At 44.4% G+C, this 22922-nt stretch overlaps 1 long non-coding RNA gene and 2 other non-coding genes across 3 annotated transcripts; all 3 read right to left on the bottom strand.

The window, feature by feature from the left end:
• Positions 1–4610: 4610 nt before the first annotated feature.
• Positions 4611–4801, bottom strand: LOC142837224 (U2 spliceosomal RNA). Its single transcript, XR_012908216.1, has one exon. It is a non-coding gene; the product is annotated as a U2 spliceosomal RNA (small nuclear RNA).
• A 3719-nt stretch (positions 4802–8520) lies between these two features.
• LOC142837227 (U2 spliceosomal RNA) lies at positions 8521–8711 on the bottom strand. Its single transcript, XR_012908218.1, has one exon. It is a non-coding gene; the product is annotated as a U2 spliceosomal RNA (small nuclear RNA).
• A 7023-nt stretch (positions 8712–15734) lies between these two features.
• LOC142836872 (uncharacterized) lies at positions 15735–22287 on the bottom strand. The gene is made up of 2 exons (XR_012908170.1): positions 22205–22287; positions 15735–21734 (listed from the first exon to the last, which is right to left on the bottom strand). It is a non-coding gene; the product is annotated as an uncharacterized LOC142836872 (long non-coding RNA).
• Between the last annotated feature and the right edge of the window lie 635 nt (positions 22288–22922).

Here is a 22922-nt window from a genome sequence, read left to right as displayed (position 1 = left end):
CACACACACACGTTTTGGAAATATAGAGTAAGGAAAGTAGGGAGCCAGTTGGCATCATCTCCCAGTAATTCCAGCAACTGAGAAGTGTACACAACTTCAGGTTTCAAATCGAGCCTCAGCCATGAAGCCATTAAAGCTGGTCTACATAACTAGAGATTTTTCCTAAAAATCTGCAAGGAGCCGCATGGTGGTGGCAGCTCACACCTTTCATCCCAGCACTCAGGAGGTAAAAGTAGAGGAATCTCTGTGAGTTCAAGGCCAGCCTGGTCTATAAGCAAGTTTCAAGACAGCTGGGGCTACACAGAGAAACTCTGTCTAGGAAAAACAAAACAAAAATCTGCAGAGGGGCTTGAGAGAGATGGCTCAGTGGCTAAGAGTTCTGACTGCTCTTCCAAAGCACAGGTTTAAATCCCAGCACTCAACATCAGGAGCTCAGGGGGAATCTGCAGATATCACAGACTGCATACACCCAGAAACACTGGTACACATAATGAAAAATAAAATCTTTTTTTTTTTTTTTTTTTTGGTTTTTTGAGACAGGGTTTTGCTGTAGTTTTAGAGCCTGTCCTGGAACCACCTCTTGTAGACTAGTGGGAAAAAGTCCCGGATGGGGACTGAGATAGACAACAAGGTAAGGAAAGCCACAGGGTTCGCTCTGTGTGCCTGTAGAGTGGCAATCTCCTTTGCAACCTCAAGACTGAAAGAATTTGTGTCGTGGGATCTGATAACGAGTATCCAAATCAATGCGGCACTCTGGTGGCTGTCAGCCGTGCCGAGGAGCACAATACAGGCCTTTTTGTTTCCTTTTGTTTCTTCTCTGAGGCAGGGTTTCTCTGTGTAGTCCTGGCTGTCCTGGAACCTGGTCCTGCAGACCAGACTGGCCTGAGCTCAGACCCACCTGCCTCTGCCTCCCTTCTGCATTCTGGGAATGAAGGCGTGCACCCCCACACCCAGGACTCACCACTACAGGCTTTTTAACTTAGAAACGTTTGTTCTGTGTGGCACTTCAGTCACTCAGCAGTAAAAGTGACGCCCTCTGGAAGCTCAAATGTCAGCTGTGTGGATGAACTTTCCTTAGCTCTCGGGACAGCAAAACTCTCACAGACAGAAAATTGGAACAGTCACGTTTTCACTATAGAACAGAAAGCTGCGGAGCTGCATGCCCGAGGAGAAAACGTAGAAACAGTCCTGGATTCCCAGGGCCCAAGCCTGGATGCAAGCTCTCTTAGTCCACTGCAGTCCTGGGCAGTAGGGGTGTGTTATCCAGGAGTCCTCTGAGGCAAAATAAGGTGTTGCCCACTAAACTCTTTTTTTTTTGTTTGTTTTTCGAGACAGGGTTTCTCTGTGGGGTTTTTTTTGGAGCCTGTCCTGGAACTAGCTCTGTAGACCAGGCTGGTCTCGAACTCACAGAGATCCGCCTGCCTCTGCCTCCCAAGTGCTGGGATTAAAGGCGTGCGGCACCATCGCCCGGCTCCACTAAACTCTTTCATCTGATAAAGACATATTTTTATATAAAATAGATGTAGGATTTTGGACATGGTAGCTAAATGTAAAATAACTGTAAGTTAAATCTGTTAAGTAACGATGTTTTGGGCATGTCTAATTCAACAAGTTACTAATCTTAAGCCAGGTGTGACAGTACGTGCCTGTAATAGTGATAATTGGGCAACTGATGCAAGAAAATCCAAGTCTGTGAATAGTCTGGGTCACTGAAGGAAACCTGGCTCGAGAAAATAGCAAAAAGCCCAAACATAGTTCAGTTAATAAGAGACTAGCCTTGCAGGCACCTGGACCTAAATTTAATCCCCAGAAACCATGTTAAAATGGGGTTGGGGGGGGGGCTGGAGAGATGGCTCAGTGGTTAAGAGCATTGCCTGCTCTTCCAAAGGTCCTGAGTTCAATTCCCAGCAACCACATGGTGGCTCACAACCATCTGTAAAGAGGTCTGGCACCCTCTTCTGGCCTTCAGGAATACAGACAGAATGTTGTATACATAATAAATAAATAAATTATACATAATAAATAAATATTTTAAAAAATGGGGTTGGGGCCAGGTGGTGGTGGCACACCTTTAATCCAGCACTTAGGAGGTTGAGGCAGGCTAATCTCCGAGTTCTGAGTTTGAATCCAGCCTATCCAACATGGGGTTGCAGCCTGGAGAGAGGGCACAAGCTGATCTTGCAGAGAACCTGGGGTTGATACCCAGCAAACACATGGTAGCTGGAGACTGATGTCTCCCTAAGCCTTGCTAGGCAGTCTCACACACACACAAACAAAAATCAAATAAAAAAATAAAAATATATGGATGGTGCCTATGAACAATATGCAGGGCTAGCTTTAGGTCTCTGCAAACATTTGCTCACATATGTATACCCAGTGTCCACGCGCGCACACACACACACACACGCTGGGGATGTAGCTAAGCCGCTAGGATGCTTGCTTATCATGTATGAGATCCTGGTTTGATTCTCCCAGCATAGCCTAAACTGGACAAGATGTTGCCTCCCAGTAATCCCAGGACACAGGAGAAGGAGGCAAGAGGATAAGGCGTTCAAGATTATTCTGGTGACTTTGAGGTCAGCCTGGGGTTACATGAGACCTTGTTTCCAAAACGCCCCCTAACACTTAATTTCACCTCTTTAAAAATTTTCTTCTGAAAACATGGCTACTACGTAATTCTCCTATTTTATCTTTCATTACATTGAATAGGCTTTAAAAAACATATTTTAGTTATCTTTGTTGAGATAAGCTTACATGACTAGCCCTCGCCTGAAACACACTGTGTGTCTTCGTCGCTGTTCTATCGCTGTGGGGAGACAGCACCATGACCAAGGCAAACTGTTTTAAAAGAAAGCATTGAATTGGGGCTGGCTTTCAGCTTCAGAGCTTTAGTTCACTGGCATGGCGGCATGCGGGCAGGTGCTGGCGTAGTGGCTGAGAACTACATCCTGATGTGTACGTTGAGAGACGCTCTGGCCTTGGCATAGGTTTCTGAAACCTTAAACCCGACCCACAGGGACACACTCCCTCCAAGTCCAGACCTCTCCACCCCTCTGATACTTTCAGATAGTGCCACTCCCTAATGACCGAGCATTCAAATACACGAGCCTATGTGAGCCATTCTTATTCAAACCGCCACACCTTCACTTCACAGACTGAGAAACAGCACTTCGTGGTGGGAGAGGTTTGCTTTCTTGTAAGATTTATTTCATGTTTGCCTGAATGTACATATATGTATTACATGTGTGCCTGGTGCCCAAGAATGTCAGAAGAGGGTAATATCCCTGAATTGTAGTTACAGATGGTTGTGACCCACCAGGTGGATGCTGGACATTGAACCCGGGTCCTCGGCAAGACCAAGAGCTCTTAACTGCTGAGCCATCTCCAGCCCTGTTAGGAGAGGGTTTCGGTTTGTTTGCTTGCTTGTCTGTTTGTTTTCGATGCAGGGTTTTTCCGTGTGTACCCCTGGTTGTCCTGAAACTCCCTTTGTAGGCCAGGCTGGTCTCGAACTCACAGAAATCCACCCCCCTCTGCCTGTGCCACCGCCGCCCGCCTTTAGAAGAGGTATTGAGTCGACTTCCATTAGGTGATTTTGTGGGCTGATGTCACAATGTATTTACACAAACTAAGATGGGTGCACACCACCAGAGGATGCCACCTCCTAAGAGTACTGTCACACGGTCATGTGTCACTATGTAGTACATGAATTACTTCTCTTTCTCCTTCCTAGGCCACGTCTCAGAGGGTCACATTTCATCGAAAGGTTTCGTCTTGGAAGTGTGCCTAGAGAAAAGCTGTGCCGATTCTCACTCCATCTCGTATTTATGGTGGGGGTACGCATGCCACAGTGGTGCTTGTGGAGGACGGAGGGCAGGTTTAGGAAGATGATTCTCTCCTCTGCCATGTGGGCACCAGAGATCAAACTCAGGTCTTTGACAGCCTTGCTGAGGTGGCTTCACTTGCTGACTCAGACTGTCATTGAAATCTTTATAAACTTAGGAAATGTATGCATATCAGTGCTTAATGTGACCAAATGCGATAGTAATCTAAGGATCAATGATATTTGTTTGGTACCTGGTAGCCAAGAGAGGTGCATTGGTTAGTTTTTCTCAATTTGACATAAATCTAAAAATATCTGGGAAGAGACAGACTCAATAGAGGAATTACCTTCATGGGACTGGCCTGTGGGCTTGTCTGTGAGGGCATTTTCTTGACTAATGATTGATGTGGGAGGGCCCGGCAGTGTACTATGGAAGGGGTCACTCCTGCACAAGTGATTTTGGGCTGTTATTATAAGAAAGCAAGGTGGGAAGCCGGGCGTCCCAGCACTCGGGATTCGAGACCAGCCTGGTCTACAGAGCAAGTTCCAGGACTGGCTCCAAAGCCACAGAAAAACCCTGTTTCGAAAAAACGAAACAAAACAAACTACTCCGCCGGGTTTATATAGCCACAAACATAACAAGACACTAAAAACAAAAACAGAACACTAACGTTAGAAAGATAACTTATAAAATAAAAGTTAGCCTACTATAACTTATTTACCCAAAACACCCACATTGCATGCTTCTGATATCACTACTTGTTCTTTTATTAAACCAACTTTATTCCCCGAGGGGTGCACCGTTCCTGGAGGTACTGCAATACCAGGTCGATGCGTGGAGTGGACGGAGCAAGCTCCTATTCCAACTCCTAATTACAAAAATACATTTAATATATTGTCCTCAGATAGAGGACGTATCAGATATTAAACTGATAAGAACAGATACTACACTTGATCTTAGCCAAAAGGCCGAGAAGCGATACCACACACCCACCACGCACCCTTGCCCTGCGCCCGCGGGACACACTAACGTCCTGGTGACCGCCCGCGACCCTGTCTCCCGGTTTTCCCCGCGCTTCCTTCCGCTTCCGGTCCGTGTCCGCGTCCTCGGGGCGTCACTCGTTCTCTCAAATCCACAGCTTCAGCTACGAATTCCACGACCGCGGCGCTCCCGGCATTCCCGCGCGCACACGCACGCCGCGTCCGATTTGCATGTCCCGCCCCCTCTCGAGGGGCAAGGCGGCCTTGGCCCGCCTCCTCCTTTTCTTAACCTCCGCGTGGTGCAGTCGCGGGCTCTCAGTTGACATCCAGCAATAATAGAGGTCCCCGAAGGGAGACGAGTCTATGGCCAGAATCACCTGAGGAGCCGCCCGGAGAACAAACGGTGGCCGAAGTGGGGACCTATTTCCTAGTTCGCGTTGGCTGCAGGACGATCTTCCCTGTTGATGGGCTGACTCCTGCGGAGTAGGGAGGCCGGCGTCCTAGCGATTTTCTGTTAAGTGTTTCCACAATGTTGTCAAGGCAAACTTATTTATATAGTTAAAAACCGTAATAAATGTTGAAAAATAAGTGTTTTATTTATTGAAATTCCGTAATAAATTGTGTGATGTCTTTAAACTTTCCTAGAGGTGGCACACACCTTTAATCCCAGCACTGAGGAAGCAGAGGCAGGTGGATCCCTGTGAGTTTGAGGCCAGCCTGATCTACTATGGAGTTCCAGGAGAGCCAAGGCTACACCAAGAAACACCATCATCTTGAAAAACCAAGCGAACCAAACAAACAAAAAAGCACCTCCAAAAACAAAGACATGATTGCAAGGTGGTCATAACGAGTGGTATAGTAACTTTTCGAAACAAAGGCCTGGTACCGCCCTTGGAATGGGCAACACAGAGCCATTTGTAGTTAAGGTTTCGGGTAGGGTAGAGCCCAATCCTAGAAAAACAGATTGAACCAACCATAAACAGGAATGAATCTTTAGATGGCTATCAAGGCTAATACTTCTGGAGGTCTCAGTTGTCTGTCCAAGGATCTGTTGAAGTATGCATACGTTTTCTAAACAGCATTGTTCTCAGCCAGGCGGTGAAGGTGCGTGTCTTTAACCCCAGCACTTGGGAGGCAGAGGTCAGTGGCTCTCCGTGAGTTCAAGGCCAAGCCAAGTGAGTTCCAGGACAGGCTCCAAAGCTACAGAGAAACCCTGTCTCAAAAATAAACAGCCGGGCGGTGGTGGCGCACGCCTTTAATCCCAGCACTTGGGAGGCAGAGGCAGGCGGATCTCTGTGAGTTCGAGACCAGCCTGTGCCAGGACAGGCTCCAAACCCTGTCTCAAAAAAAAAAACAAAACAAAACAAAAATAACCCCCAACAACAACAACAACAACAAAACGTTCTGCATATCTTGTAGAGTTCCTACGGGCTTAGGGCCCTAAGGGGATCACAAAGTGGCAGTTCCTTGTGGATTCAGTTCTGTCAGATGGCAGCATCTCCTTGGACACACACACAAAAACACAGTCACTGTAAGTGCAGAAAGCGTTGTGGGACTCCACTTAGCTGTGACATGGGAAAGAGCATAGAAGATCTGGGCTGCCTTTTGGCTTCTCAGAGCCATGCTTCTTGTGCTTAGAGCTGATTTTCCTCAGGAACCCCTCTCCTGCTCTTAGGCCAAGGTCTCACTTTTCTGGTCTCCCAGTTCTTCCGCACTTGAGCACTGTGTGTGTGTGCACGAGACTGGCCCTTTCTATGAAGCCAGAATCCCTCCATCTGCACAGCCCATCAGGGCTCAGGCCCAGACCTGTTGGCTGGACAAGTGGGAAGGAGCTGTTCTGAGTTAACTAACAGAATAGATATGCAAGACAGGGCTACTGGGCACATGAGAGTGGTACCAACTCATCCCTGGACGAACGCGCATGAACTGAAGGTGTACACGACCACACTTATTTCCTGGTACGAATCAGCCAGCAACCAGTGCCACAGCACATAACAGGCAATCTGGGCTTTGCAGCAGAGGGAGGGAATACTTGTTTGGAAGCATGAAGGACCTGGAAATAAAAGACATGAACAAAACAATTATGGGCTAAAGTAGACCCTACACCTAGATGAGCCTGGCCTCCTTGCCTATTCCCCGTACACTATGTAACTGCTTGTCAACGGAGTTCTCAAAAATGCATTTCTACTGGTTTTTTATTTTTATTTATGAAGTCCATTTTGATCTGAGTGCTAGGAACAATACCCTACTATGAAAAGTTGAAAGTATATGTCCTACTCCACCCCTTAGCCCTGTTTCCTCTTAGTAAAGTTTCCTTGACTTCACCTTGCCTCAGAAATGAATACCAAAGAAACAGGCACACACACACAAAGCAAGTAACTTAAAAAGACAAAAAAGTCATTGTAAATGACATTGGCTTCTTCCCTCAATCTTCACTATTAGTCTCAAGTACAATCAACTGAGCAATACTTAAATACTTAAGACTTTTTTCTTTTCCATTGCCAGGTGACTTTTTATTTTTTCCCCCCATTAAGAAAAGTGGCTCCTAGCCGGGAGGTGATGGCGCATGCCTTTAATCCCAGCACTCGGGAGACAGAGGCTGGCGGATCTCTGTGAGTTCGAGGCCAGCCTGGTCTACAAGAGCTAGTTACAGGATAGGCACCAAAGCCACAGCGAAACACTGTCGAGAGAGAGAGAGAGAGAGAGAGAGAGAGAGAGAGAGAGAGAGAGAGAGAGAGAGAGAGAGAGAGAGAGAGAGAGAGAGAGAAGAGGCTCCTTAATACCACTTTTGGGTATATATCCAAAGGATGCTCAATCATGCCACAAGGACATGTGCTCAACTATGTTCATAGCAGCTTTGTTTGTCATAGCCAGAACCTGGAAATAACCTAAATGCCCCTTGATTGAAGAATGGATAAAGAAAATGTGGTACATTTACACAATGGAGTACTTTACTACACAGCAGAAAAAAATAACGACAGCTTGAATTTTGCAGGAAAATGGATGAAGCTAGAAAACATTATTTTGAGTGAGGTAACCCAGACACAAAAAGACATTTATCACATGTACTCACTCATAGGTAGTTTTTAAACATAAAGCAAAGAAAGCCACAATCCCAGAGAATTTAGACAACAACGAGGACCCTAAGGGAGACTTACATAGATCTAATCTACATGGGAAATATAAAGTAGAAAAAGACAAGATCTCCTGAGTAAATTGGGAGCATGGGCGCTTTGGGGAAGAGGGTTGAAGGGGGGGAGAGGCAGGGAGGGGAGCAGAGAAAAATGCAGAGATCAATAAATATCAATAAAATATAAAAAAAAAGCGTAGACCTCCTTCCAAAGTTTAATATGCATATGCAAACTTATAAAAACTATTAAAAGCTACATTGGAATAAAATGACAGACACAGGAATAATAAAACAAGGTATTGTGCATTTGCCAGTACAAAGAATAAGAACTATGTTTTAGGAACTCAGATTGGAAATGTAGCAATAAAAGGTGCTTAGGAGAACTTGTGAGGACATATGTTACCAGTCCTAACTACAAGACTCCCAGAATAGCATAAAATAGCTGTATAGGAAAGTTTGTAACTCTACCCAGCTCTGGTTAACAACCTGTCATGACAAAGAGCACAAAGCCAACCCGACTACCATACACAACCATACGAAAAAACAAATAGACAAGTAGAATTCTTTCATTAAACCAACTTCATTCCCCGAGGGGTGCACCGTTCCTGGAAGTACTGCAATACCAGGTCGATGCGTGGAGTGGACGGAGCAAGCTCCTATTCCAACTCCTAATTGCAAAAATACATTTAATATATTGTCCTCAGATAGAGGACGTATCAGATATTAAACTGATAAGAACAGATACTACACTTGATCTTAGCCAAAAGGCCGAGAAGCGATACCGCACACCCAACACGCACCCTTGCCCTGCGCCCGCGGGACACACTAACGTCCTGGTGACCGCCCGCGACCCTGACTCCCGGTTTTCCCCGCGCTTCCTTCCGCTTCCGGTCCGTGTCTGAGTCCTCGGCGCCTCACTCGCTCTCTCAAATCCACAGCTTCAGCTACGAATTCCACGACCGCGGCGCTCCCGGCATTCCCGCGCGAGCACGCACACCGCGTCTGATTTGCATGTCCCGCCCCCTCTCGAGGGGCGTGGCGACCTCAGGGTGCGCTTTCTCCTTGCACAGCTTTTTCTGGACTATTAGGCGGATAAGTGGTGGGCACTTCCGCTTCGGCCACCGTAGAGAACAGGCGGACGGGCCGAAGTCCTTGAGCATCCTGGGAGGCGAACGGTGGCCGACCTGGGGATCTCCTGTTCTTACTTCTCGAGACTGGTTCCGAGTTAGGCGGTCCGTGACGCTTCCCCCAGTCCTGAAGTGGTGTGTGACTGACACCATGTCTTCATGTCCTCCCTTCTCTCTTAGCAGTGACGGAAAGCTCTCCTGCGCCCATCGCAAGCGCGATCCCGGGATGTTTTAGCCCCCGCGCGTGTGCAGCTAATCCAACCCTCTGGCTGTTTTATTCCAATCCGCGCCCTTTATTGGCCGTCGTGTCATTAAGACTTCTTAGCCCTGTCAGGTGCCCACGGCGCAATAGGTGCTCAGTGAGACGTTGGTGGGGTAGACAGTGATGTGAACACAGACTCAGCTGCCGGGCTGCTGGCCTGATTCAGGGGTCAGTAAAGATGATCGACTTAGCGGTAATAACAGATCAGGTAGAAAGATGGGGCTACGTTTCTTTTTCTGTTTTCTTTTTCCTTTTTTTTTTAAATTTTTTTCCCCCGAGACAAGGTTTTCTCTTTATAACAGCCCTGGCTGTCCTGGAACTTGCTTTGTAGACCATACTGGCCTCAAACTCACAGACACCCTCCTGCCTCTGCTTCCTTGAGATTAAAGGCCAGAGCAGGGGCTCATTTTCTTTTATTGTGCCTGGGCTGCCCTGGAATACAACATGTAGACCAGACTGGCCTCCAACTCGGAGATCCACTATCCTCTGCCCGGCAATGGGATGGTTTTTATGTTCATAACCATTATATATCATTTGTTCAAAGTCAGATATGGCCAATTTTCTGGGTGAATGGCCTTGGGTAGAATGTCCCATACTTTGCATACTTCATAGACCTCGGCTGGGTACTAAAAGATTGACTATTGGAGTTGTGAGATTGGAGCATGGTATGCAGGGACATGCAGACAGTGCATCCCTTCTAATTCCCTTCCCTTGGCTTCACCTCTGAGCCTGCAGTGCTGCAGTAGCCTGTCGTTCCTACTCCCTAGGCACATTTTCTAGGATCGTCACCTTAGACCAGAGGCTTTCTGCATGGCGGGACCGAGAAGAGGGTAGAAAAACAAGCTGGTAACAAAGATTTGGGGAGCTTATTCAACAGTGTTGCCCGGACACCATGGGCCCTGTGTTTCTAGTGCTCCTTAGATAGACTCTTTTAAGAGGCTAATAGTGAGTTACATAGTACATAAAAGAAACAAGCCTCTGGATAAAATGAAAACGATAAAATGTGTGTCTGCGTGTCTTGTAGATCCCCTTCTTTCTCTATCCCTGTAGGTGACCACTGGTAGTTGAGCTTTTGCTCACACTGCCCCTTTGGGTTTTTTTGTTTTGTTTTGTTTTGGTTTTTTGTGTTTTTTTGTTTTTCGAGACAGGGTTTCTCTGTGGTTTTGGAGCCTGTCCTGGAACTAGCTCTTGTAGACCAGGCTGGTCTCGAACTCACAGAGATCCGCCTGCCTCTGCCTCCCGAGTGCTGGGATTAAAGGCATGCGCCACCACTGCCCGGCCTACACTGCCCCTTTGTGACATTGACTCCTCTTCAGGGCTGGCCAGACTGCAATGGCTTGAGTACATTTCCTAACTAGTGCTAAATGGGACTAAAGTTTCTGGAAACTTCTAGAAGCTTTCAGTTGACACCTCTCTTCTAGAATGTCACAGGTGCTTTTCTCATAGTTCAAAAAAGGGCTAAGAAACCTGTTCTCCTGTGCTACCAACTGCCTTTCCTGCCAGAAGTCCACCCTGTGTCTCTTGCTAGAGCTAACCTGTGACGCCTCTAGCCTGCCAAACATGGATAAGTAAGAGACCACTCCAAATCTAAAGTAAAAAGGGAGACACCTGCCAGCCGGTGGTGGTGCACACCTTTAATCCCAATCATGAGGCAAAAGGCTGGCAGATCTCTGTGAATTTGAGGCCAACCTGGTTTACAGAGTGAATTCCAGGACTGTCAGGGTTACGTAGAGAGACTTTTTCTTGAAAAACCAAAACCCACTAAATAAGCAAAAAGCAAAATAACAAGCAAAAGAAACAAAAAAGAAAAAAAAAGAAGGAGGCTCTGAGTGGACTTCATGGGGCTTGAGCCCTGAGCATCACTGATGGGGTCCTGCTGAGAATGCCTAGTGCCATGCTGTAGGTTCACAAGTGGATCACAAGCCAAGCAATGAGAGCTCCAGCTGCTCCGTGGTCAGCCATACTATAGTAGCTATGTATGACCCGAGAGAAGCCATTCATTTAGCCCTTAGAGAATTCTTTATTCATCAAACAATAGATCCGACTATGCTGGAGTGAGGATCCACACAGGGGAGGAATTCACTCTGAACCAGCAGTGGTGGGTTCCAGGTTACTGCTGGTTTGAAAATTGAATTAGGAAGCCTGTAAGGGATTATTGTCAGCCGGGCAGTGGTGGCACTCGGAAGGCAGAGGCAGACAGATCTCTGTGAGTTCGAGGCTAGCCTGGTCTACAAGAGCTAGTTTCAGGACAGGTTCCAAAGCTACAGAGAAACCCTGTCTTAGAGAGGAGAGAGAGAGAGAGAGAGAGAGAGAGAGAGAGAGAGAGAGAGAGAGAGAGAGAGAGAGATTACTGTCACAGTGGATGTAGTGGCACACACCCTTAATCCCAGCACTCCTGAAGAGGGTCAAGCAGATCTCTGTGAGTTCAAGGTCAGCCTGTGATGTGGTGAGTTCCAGGACAGGGTTATGTGGAGAAGGAGAAATTGAGAGATTGTTGTCCCCCTGTCAAGGTGATCCTGCAAAGAAATGAAGGCTAAAAGTCGGGAAGCTTAGCTCTAGGGATCAGTCTTACCTGAGAGCTAGGAGTCTTCTCTGTTTTCTCCCAAGGTCCTTAAAATAACCTCACCTATGTGCGTGTGGGGTGGTAATTAAGAATATCCCTCTCTGAAGGCTGGAGAGATGGTTCAGTGGTTAAGAGAACTGGCTGTTTTCCTAGAGGACCCAAGTTCAATTCCTAGCACCCACAGAGCAGCTCACAACTGTCTGTAACTCCAAGAGTGACACCTCACACAGACATGTATGCACACCAATGCACACAAACTAAATTAATTTTAAAAAGACTATCCCTTTCTTTTTAAGTCTTCTTTTCCTGTAGAAAGCATTTATTCTAAGATGTACATTTTCAGGGGTTGATTTTATCTTTTGCAGATGCCAAGACCTGTGGAGCCCCTACCCTCTCATTTGGAGTTAAACCATTATACCAATTCTTCATTTTTAGGAACTGTATGGAAACTAACTAGACAGACATGGGTCTCCCCGGGGTTGAAGCATTCATGAGAAGTCCAAGTAGCCTAGCAAGAAACCCAATCTTTGTGCTGTTATTTAGAAGAGGTTTAAAGAGTAGGGAGTAAGTGACTCAAAAAAAATTCCCTACCTGAAGTGATTAAGTCCTCTCCCTCCCTCCCTCTCTCCCCTCCCTCTTCTCGTGTAAAAGTCCAGGCAACACACTATAGATATAGATATAGATATATAGCCAGGGCCAGGGGTTCTCTGTGCATCCCTAGCTGTTCTGGAACTCACTCTGTAGACCAAGCTGGCCTCCAACTCAGAGATCTGCCTGCCTCTGCTCCTGAGTGCTGGGGTTAAAGGCATGTAGTATCTATATTTATAGTGTGTTGCCTGTCACTTTCATAGCCAAGAGAAGGAGGCCATCCTTTTCCATTTAGCTGGGCATTCACAAGCAGAGAGGTTAGCCTGGAACCAGTTCAGACCTCTCATTTAAATGTTGCTGTGACTATTTAAGAGGGAGTCTTTCGAGGTGTTGAGCTGCTGCAGCTTTACATGTGGCGTGAAAGCCAGTTTGCTGATCCATTTTAGGTCCTTTGCCCCATCTGTGCAGGCTGCAGCTCATTTACAGTAAAAGCCACAAGGTGGCAGCATGAAGATCCATCCAGGACGTAGAGCACCCAGAATAGGTTCATCTGTATAGAAAATGTTCGGGAGAGGTGCAGGACCATGGCTTGTTTGAATCTCAGTAGGTGTTATGGCGAAATAATATAAAGGAACAGGAAGGTAAAACTCAACAGGCACAAATATGTTTATCTGTGGCAATGAGATAGCTGGCCTGGAACCTGCCGTGTAGGCACAACTGGCCTTGAACTTACAGAGATATGTCTACCTCTCACGTGCTGGGATTTGTTATGATTCTTGTAGCTTCTCTTTTGTTATTTTGTGATATCTTGCAACAAGGTGTTAATGAATGTTTATAAGAGATTAGTTGGGGAACAGCACAGCATGGTAGGTAGATCTGGGCGTAAACCTTTTAGTTGGGCTTAATATCATAAAACCCTGGAGAACATGGGATACTTGGTATTGGGCCTAGGAGATATCAGAACCTAGCTATCATTCCCTGGTTGATCACTGCGACCACTCAGGGAGCATTAGCAATGCTTATTATGGTAGAGGGCTTGACAGTAGGTGTAGATATAGGGATATAATTAGGAGTGTGTTGGGCATAGTGGATGGACACCTGCGGGAGGAACTTGCACATGGAAAAGATGACTGAGGTAAGGAAGACCATGCTGCAGGAATCAAAAGTTGTGCATGGACATCTGAGTTCCATAATTTTCCAACTTTTGTTCTGGGTTCATTTTTTTCCCTGAGCATCAATAGCCCATTTTTCTTTCATCTCTACATATATTCCTTAAGATACTGGGCTCAGAACCAGCCTTAAAAAGTTGACAATAGATATAGATCTCTGCTGTTGAATAATTTTAGATGCTAATAGTTTTTTTACATAAAGGGATGTGGTACCCTACTTTGTTTCCCTTTAGTGAAACACTTTTTTTTTTTTTTGCATTTTATTTGGTTTTTCAAGACAGGGTTTCTCTGTAGCTTTGGAGCCTGTCCTGGAACTAGGTCTGTAGACCAGGCTGGCTTCGAACTCACAGAGATCCGCCTGCCTCTGCCTCCCGGGTGCTGGGACTAAAGGCGTGCGCCACCATCGCCTGGTTTAGTGAAAAGCTTCTGCAGGCCAAGTTGTTGGGTTTGAGACCTAACAGAACAATGGACTTGACCTTACTTGTGAAGTCAGCAATTTCTATCGGCTGCAGATGGCAGCATCTGTGACCAGAGTCAGTTCACCAAGTATCAGCATCTGTGGGCCATGCTGCTCCTGCTTACAGCTGGTTTCCTTAGCACACCATCCCTCTCCTGCTCTTAGTTCAAGGTCTCACTTTTCTGCTCTCCCAGTTTCTCTTCATTTGAGCACTGTGTGGGTGTGCACGAGACTGGCATCTTCTCTAAAGCCAGATTCCCTGTCTGCACAGCCCAGCAGGGCTCAGGCCTAGGCTTGTTGGCTGAGGGGTGGGGAAGTTGTTCTTTGTGCTAACAGGAAAAAAGCAGACCAACCTTTCTTCCTCTAGGACCTAGGTCCAGTTGTGATATCTATAGACAGAATTACTTCTGACCTAATGGGTTCCTTAAGGGGCTGCATTGCCATTTGCGCTTATACCAGTCTGAGTGTTGGTACCACTGGTAATTAGCAGCTGCTCTCTACTCAGTGATGGTCACTCAGGTTTAGGCAGGGTTTTGGGTGGACACACAAAGTTCTTTTACTTTCATGGTAGACCTGGAGGAATCAAGCTATTCTAGGCAGTGGTGGCACTTGTCCCAGCATTTGGAAGGCAGAGGCAGGCAGCCTGCTCTACAGAGCAAGTTACAGCAAGGGATACACCGAGAAAACCCGAATAAGACTCTCTTGTACTGTTGTTTTCTCATACCCCCCCCCCTGCTGGGGATTAAACTCAGGACCTTCTCAATGGTGTCTGCTCTACCACTGAGCCACATCTCCTGGCCCTCACTTGTTTCTCTTTCTTCTGAGGGCTTAGAAACTCAGGTGTCTCGCACTGTAGGAACCACAGCTTAATGGGACTAAAGGGTGGAGAAGCCAGGCTGAGAAACAGTGCAAATCTTGACTATGACTTTGTGCTTAGGTGATGCCTAAGCATGGAAAGTGCTCTCCCTGTCACACTGATCCTTTTCCTATCCCTTGATGGGAACTGTCAAGAATTACATTTGAATGCAACAGAAGCTGTCCCTGCTAAGCAAAAACAGAGTAACTCACAGAACAAGAAAAGTTCAGTAGGGATGCTCCGGGCACCTGAGGAACAATGGCTGTTACCTCAAGAAAATTTCCTAAAATAATTTATACCTTAACCTCAAGCATTCTCCATCACTGGGTCCTGGTTGAGGTTTGAAGTGTGGAAGGTATATCAGCTTGACCTACTTTGGTCCTAGCCTGTCCCTCAAAGACAAAGGAGAGGTGGGGATATTATAGATGCAGAAGGAACTCAGCTGGGCATAATAGTGGTGCCACAGTTTTTGTTTTGCTTTTCAAGACAGGGTTTGTCTGTGTAGCTCTGGCTGTCCTGGAACTCAGAGATCCGCCTGCTTTTGCCTCCAGAGTACTCAGGAGGCCGAGGCAAGGGGATCTCTGTGAGTTTGAGGCCAACCTGTTCTACATAATGAGTTCTAGAACAGCCAAATATGCATAGGGTCTCACATTTATTATTTAATTTAAAAAAATATATTTTTGTGCATGAGTGTTTTTTCTGCATGTGTGTTAAGTCCACCATATTTGTGCAGGTGCCTATGTGTATAAGTTATCTCGATTCGGTAAATAACCAGGCTAGCTTAAAGATAAACAATTATATTTTTACTTATTATAAGAGGAAACTTACAACACAGGAAAGTCCAAGTTCTGCTGTGTCCCACGGGACTCACCCAGAGAGTGGGAGCACCTGGTCGGTCTAGGTTTTTCTCCTAGTCTCCAGGAAGCCACACCTTAACTAGGCTACGCCTCTTAAAGATGATTGGTTAACAAAGCTTCCCCCATTACCTCCTCCTTTTGTCTAGACAAGATCAACCCATACCAATACAACTATATACAATAGGAACAGATACCAAGTATAAAATAACAACATCAGCAATATTAAGCAAGGAACACATGACAAATGTTTTAATAAACATTCTATTTCAATGAGTCTAAATCTTATATTGGAAATGAGCTTGGCTAAATCATGAGGAAAGTAACTACGACTATCTAATCTTCAACCCCATCGAAGGCCGGAGAAGGGAGATAATATTACTTGAGTAGGCAGGAAGTGCAATCAAGCAGCTTCCAAAGTGAGCAGTATATGACAGAGACAATTGGCTACCCGAGCAATCACCCAAATTCTCATTTGCAATGTTGAAGCAACCAACTTTGGCTAAGGCCTAGTGTAACTGACAGACCATTTTCAGGGGCAGGAAATTTTTAAAAACCGTCTTACCTTGTCTTGGCAAGATTTGACAGTCTTTTTTCTTGTGTCCTGCTTATCCATTCCAGATACCATGTACTTTTGTCAGTGGTTGAGGTATGGGCAGTTCCTTGCCCAAAGGCCAGTTTTGCCAAGTGGAGTGTCTTTGGTGCTCAACATTCTCTCAGAAATAGATTGGTGCTGTCAGGAGCAATCATGTCTAATGTCAACAGACTCTAAATTATTTAAATGCCATGTTCTACAGATCCTTGAAGTGGTTGAAGATTACCTATCTAGGCAGAATACAATCTCTATATATCTAAAGAACCTAATTAATCTGACTATGTATAACAAGCATGAACATCTATCTATTGAACTAAGATATTTAATACCTGTATAACTTAAAGACTAAGACTTCATGTCAGAATACTAAATAATCTGTAAACAAATGTGCAGCAAATGAGGACAATGACCTCAAAATATAAACAATATGTAAGTATCTTGATCAGAGGTAAGACTATATAATACAGTATGAAATATATATCCTAAAAAGTTGTATCAGTATACAAAATGTCCTTAACAGATGTATAAATGTGCATACAATCCAACAGAATCTTTGCATAGGTGTACAAATATTGTAAACAGAGTTAAATATAATTTGAACTTGTATCAATATACAAAAATCGATACCAATGTAAATTATCCATAAATAATAGCTCACAAATATTCACTCTATTACCCACTATTATTATTACCCCCCCCCTTTGGAACAGTTTCCACCCCAACCCTCTACCTGATACAAGCAATAATCCAATCCCTAAATGGTGTTCCCAAACCCTGAGGACAAATTTTTTAGGGAGGGGGGGTGTCGTCCTCTAGAATTACTTCCTGCTGCCATGGGGGCGATGTTCTCTTTATGGGGCCCTGCAAAAGTAAAGTGATGGCTAAATTTCAAGATTACTGTCTAGCATAGCTGCAAATGATTTCTGAGCAGTTGATAGGGTTTTCCCCAAAGTTCTCATTTGGAGTTCTGGCCAGAACGTCATGAGAAGGTGCACCATGTCAGCAGCTGGTACCTAAAAGCGGGTCTTTGCATAGTACTATCAGCATCATAATGTCATCTCAACCCGATGGAGTTGTTGCTGTGGGGCCCCATCTTCTTCCTGGAAACTTCAAAGATTACTGTAGGAAAAGGATCTGTAGGAAAGTTTATTGTTCATCGTGGAAAGCTTAAACATCATTCATAGAGACATAAACTTAATAAAGAATGCGATATAGACAAAATACATGGAGAAAGTAAATTTCTTTTTTTCATCTGTCCCATACCAGATGGCTCCTAATATGAGACAGAAACTCTGAATGTTCCTTTTAACAACACGCTTGGATTTAGAGAAGTACAGAGCCATTGTCCAACTCCAAAGCCAGCTCTATATATTCATAAATATATATTTAAATGTATATGTATTAATCACCTGACTTCATAAATCATATTCCTTTTTCTCGATGACCCTTAGTGGATAGTTATTTTTCCTTTTGTTGTCATCCAAATACCAAGGTCTCTTGAATTTTTTGAAGATGTTTATTTTCCTGTAAAGACAAGAGCAGATCCCTGCCCCAACCCTGTATGGTTTCCTTACCAACTATAAGGTTGTCACCATTGTGGATGAGCTGTCATTTCTCTTTTTCAAGATCTCTCCTTTTCAAAGCAAATATTTATTAATTTTGATGGTATCCATAATTTTTCTTCTCCTGTGGAAACAAGAGCAAAACCTCTTCCCCAGCATAGCACATCTCCTGGTTTCCATTGTAAGGTCAACACATCCTTGAAATACACTGGTTGATTCAATTCAGAAGCTTTTCCCATTATCCACTGTCTCTTTGCTGCTGTTGTTCCTTTCTCATTAGTGTTTAAGGAAATTCAAGGTTAATAAAGCATTATGCAATATTTCTGGGGGTATTTTCCATTCCTTTTTGTTTGTTTAGCATATCCTTTATAGTTTGATTTGACCTTTCTATAACTGCCTGAATTGTAGGATTATTTGGTATACCTGTAATATGCTCTATATTATAATAAGCAAAAAAAATTTTCATTTTCTTAGATACATATGCTGGACCATTGTCTTTATTTGTGCAGGGATGGCCATAACTTCTAATAAATGAGTGATTACTGAGACTTTTCTGAACTCAAGAGAATTACCCATTGAAAACCTGAATACGTGTCTATGGTGTGGTGCATATATTTTAATTTACCAAATTCCATAAAGTGGAACACATCCATTTGCCAGATCTCATTCCTTGAGTACCCTTTGGGTTACTCCCTGCAGGCAACAGTGTTTGGTTATAGAAAGAGCAAGCAGGACATTTTTTTCATAATCTCCTTAGCTTGTTGCCATGTAATAGGAAACTCTTTAAACCTTTGCTATTGACGTGATATTTTTTTATGAAATTCTGAGGCCTTCAACACACTTCCAATCAATAATTGATCAATTCCATCATTACCTTGTACTAAAGGACCTGGCAGAACCATATGGGATCAGATGTGTGTTATGTATATAGGACAAAGCCTATTCCTGACTATATCTTGCACCTGTATGAATAATGAAATCAATCCTGTATCATCTGGTACAAATTCAGCGGTTTCAATATGCAAGATAACTCTGCATATTGTGAATCAGTAGCTATATTGAGAGGTTCTTTAAAATCCCTAGTACCATAAGAATAGCATATAATTCTGCCTTCTGGACAGAAGTATAAGGGCTTTGTTCCACCTTACTTAATTCTTCTGATTTGTAACCTGCCTTCCCTGATTTATTTGCATCAGTATAAAATATATGGGCTCCAGTTATTGGTGCATCATGTACAGTTTGGGGAAGAATCCAAGAAGTTCTCTTTCTAAGGTTAAGTCTATTGCTTTTGGGATAATTGCTATTAATTTCTCCCAAAAAGATTAGCACAAGCCCTTTGCCAGGGTTCATTGTCTTCCCATAACTTTATTTCATCAGCAGTAAAAAGTTTGCCACGAAGGCAAACTTTTCTCTGTCCTTTTCTTGTAAAGGTATAGTGAAGAAACAATCATTTAAATCAATAACTATGAGGCCATCCCTTTAGTAACAGGCAGAGGAATTCTAGACTGTAGAGGGCCCATAGGATGAATAATAACCTTGTTGATAGCTCTAAGATCTTTCACCATTCTCCAGATTTCTTTTTAACAACAAATACAGAATTCCAAGGGCTGGTAGAGTCTTCAATATGGTGAGCTTCTAGTTGCTCTTGTACCAGCTGTTCTAAAGCCTACAGCTTTTCTTCAGTTAGAGGCCACTGTTTAACCCATATTGGTTTCTCAGTTAACTATTTTAAAGGCAGGGCCGTTAGCAACTCTGAAGATTTATTAACTGCTTTGTGTTCTTGTACAGCCTGGTGACCTTTGTCTATAATATCTTCCAATATTTTCCCCAGAAACATAGGGTTCCAATTCCTAGGAACTGAACCTCTTGAAGAGGCCAATTTGGATGCCAAGATTCTGGAGTAATGATACTTACATCTAAACTTGTGTCTAGTAAGCCTTCAATAAAAATGCCATTTATACACACTCTTTGATGATTTATAGAAGTCTGCCAGAAAATACATTTCCTCTGTCCTACTGGAGCTTTTGACTCATCCTCCACTTAGTCCATCATCCAGATCAGTATTATTTTACAGTAGGCACTGCATTCTTTAATTTTCCTGGTGAATTTTACACAGTAACTGGGAACGCCTGGACCATATTCGTCGTCATGGGGGCCTATAAGAGACCCACCATGGAGTTTCTCAATGGTATCGGGTTGCCTGAACTGTCTTTTGTTGACCTGCATTCATTGGTCCAGTGTCGGCCTTTGCCACACCTCCTACATATATCCGAAGGCTGAGTCCTCCTATTCTTGCCATTTCCAGAGGAGACGTTATTCCTTGGAATTTCTTGTCTACAATCCCTTCTCAGATGTCCAATTCTACCACAATTAAAACATTTGGTCTCGTGATATCTCCTTATACCTTTGGAAATTGCATCTCTTACCCATTCATCAATATCACAGTCAAATGTCTCAACATTTATTGTATGTCCCTCACCCAGAATTTGATCTTGGGAAATCTTAAATTCTTTTGCTTTTCCCTCTTGCTCTAAAATTTTAGCCTCTTCCCTCCAGTAGTACCTCTGTCTTTGTACCTTTTGTCCCTTGTCATCAAATTTGATAAATTCCTCAATCTTTTCGAATCTTTTCCCCACTGCCTTTTGTAGAGTCTGGATCTCCTGTCTAGTGTTCTGTTCTAATGCCCTCACTGAGGATTCCATGGTGCTAAGTCTGTCCAGTAGAAATGATGCCTCATTCTTGGACATAATCTTTATAGCAAGCATATTCTCTTCCTGGAGGAGAGACATTCTATCAGTCAATCTATCATAACCCTTCACCAGAGTATCACTAATACATTCAACAGCACACATTCTCCCCGACAATGTCTTAGCACCCTCTGTCATTGCCTGGGTTTTGTTTGTTAAGTTGGCTGTATTCTTCTCCAGAATGCTGAATTTTCCTTTTAATTGATCATTATCAGTCTGTAAAGACTGTACCATTTCTAAAAGTACCTCATTTGACTGAGTTTTGTCAGCTAAATTGTTGACATCCTTCTCCAGAGTTTTGAATTTTTCTTTCAGAAGATTACTATCAGTCTGTAAAGACTGTACCATTTCTAAAAGTACCTCATTTGACTTAGTTTTGTCAGCTAAATTGTTCGCATCCTTTTCCAGAGTTTTGAGTTTTCCTTTCAGAAGATTACTATCAGTCTGTAAAGACTGTACCATTTCTAAAAGTACCTCATTTGACTTAGTTTTGTCAGCTAAATTGTTTGCATCCTTCTCCAGAGTTTTGAGTTTTCCTTTCAGAAGATTACTATCAGTCTGTAAAGACTGTACCATTTCTAAAAGTACCTCATTTGACTTAGTTTTGTCAGCTAAATTGTTTGCATCCTTCTCCAGAGTTTTGAGTTTTCCTTTCAGAAGATTACTATCAGTCTGTAAAGACTGTACCATTTCTAAAAGTGCCTCATTCTTGGCTCTATTATCAAACCATGTTTTTAAGAAAAAAATATGGAGGACAAAGCTGATCCCCAGAATCAAATAGAAAGGTATAAGGGGGAAATCATATAAACCTTGCATGACATCATACATAGTATAAGTGAGTTCCTGGATTTTTAAATAGTCTGTCATTTTTCCCTTTTAAATTATAAACTTATATTTCAAATTATAAATCTTACCCGTGGTTGATTTTGAGCTGGAGTAGGTGCAGTAACGTCACCTGCCAGTAGGTGTCGCGGCGCACTTGGAGCCACGTGCTTGGTTTAAATCTGATTTTAGAGTTAAATCCTGAAAAGATATGCTTAGATTAAAAAGTTATTTAGTATAAATCACAGACCGTGTGCTCCCTGAAGGTCCCTGGCTGTTCAACAGCCACATGAGACAGTCGGCAGAGGGAGGCGGGCGCCTCCTGCTCAGGACAGAGGGAGCGTTTTCCCCGGCGGCGGTGGGTGTGCTGGGCTCGGTGCGAGCTCCTTGGCCCTTGCGCCAGCAGCGATAGCTGTGCCGGGTGCGAGCTCCTCAGCCTTTTCCACCTCGGCCTCCCGCGTTTCCGCACTGCCTGAGCTTCCGCGAGCTCAGAAAAACTGGATCCAGAAGTCAGCCAGTAGCGGCTAATCAGGGACGCTGTGCCCAAATGAACACGGCTTGGCCGCGGCTGGCCAGAGCCGCCAGAGACTCTAGTGGCCCCACGAACCTGGCACCAAGTGAAGAAGTTGGCTCGATTGGGGAAATAACAGGCTAGCTAAGGGGAAACTCACGCCACAGGAATGGAAAGTCCAAGCTCCGCTGTGTCCCGCGGGAATCACCCAGAGAGAGCGAGCACCTGGTTTGTCCCAGTTTTTCTCCCGGGCTCCAGGAAGCCACGCCTTAACTAGGTTCCACCTCTTAAAGGTGATTGGTTAACAAAGCTTCCCCCAGCACCTATGGGCACCAGAAAGAGGGTTTGGATTCCCTGGAGTTAAGAGTTATAGTTGGTTGTGAGCTACCATGTGGGTGTGGGAAGGTCTGAACGAAGGTCCTCTGCAAGAGGAGCAAGTTCTCTTAGCTGCTGAGCCATCTCTCCAGTCCCTATTAGTGGCCTAGAACTCTCTATACAGACAAGGCTGGCCCCAAACTCACAGAAATCTGCTTTAATCCCAGTTTTCAGAGTGCTGGGATTAAAGGTACACACCACCAAATTTGGAGGCAGAGGCAGGTGAATCCAGCCTGGTCCACAGAGTGAATTCCAGGTAAGCCAGGGCGACACAGAGAAACCCTGTCTCAAAAAACAACAACAAAAACCAAAAAGGCCCGTACCACCATCCTGTTTTGAAAAATTTTGAATTATGTATATATGTATGCATATCTGAGTGTGGGTAATGCACACGTTGTAGGGTGAGAGGGACAACTGGAGCAGGAAACCAACCAATCACTGCACATCCTGACTCTGAACCCAGAGTCAGTGAAAGAAACGTCCTGTATTTAAGACCTGGGCCA

This window comes from Microtus pennsylvanicus, chromosome 17 (genome assembly GCF_037038515.1).
Source record: "Microtus pennsylvanicus isolate mMicPen1 chromosome 17, mMicPen1.hap1, whole genome shotgun sequence".
In the NCBI taxonomy this organism is placed as follows: domain Eukaryota; kingdom Metazoa; phylum Chordata; class Mammalia; order Rodentia; family Cricetidae; genus Microtus; species Microtus pennsylvanicus.
This window is presented reverse-complemented; position numbering and strand designations above follow the sequence as displayed.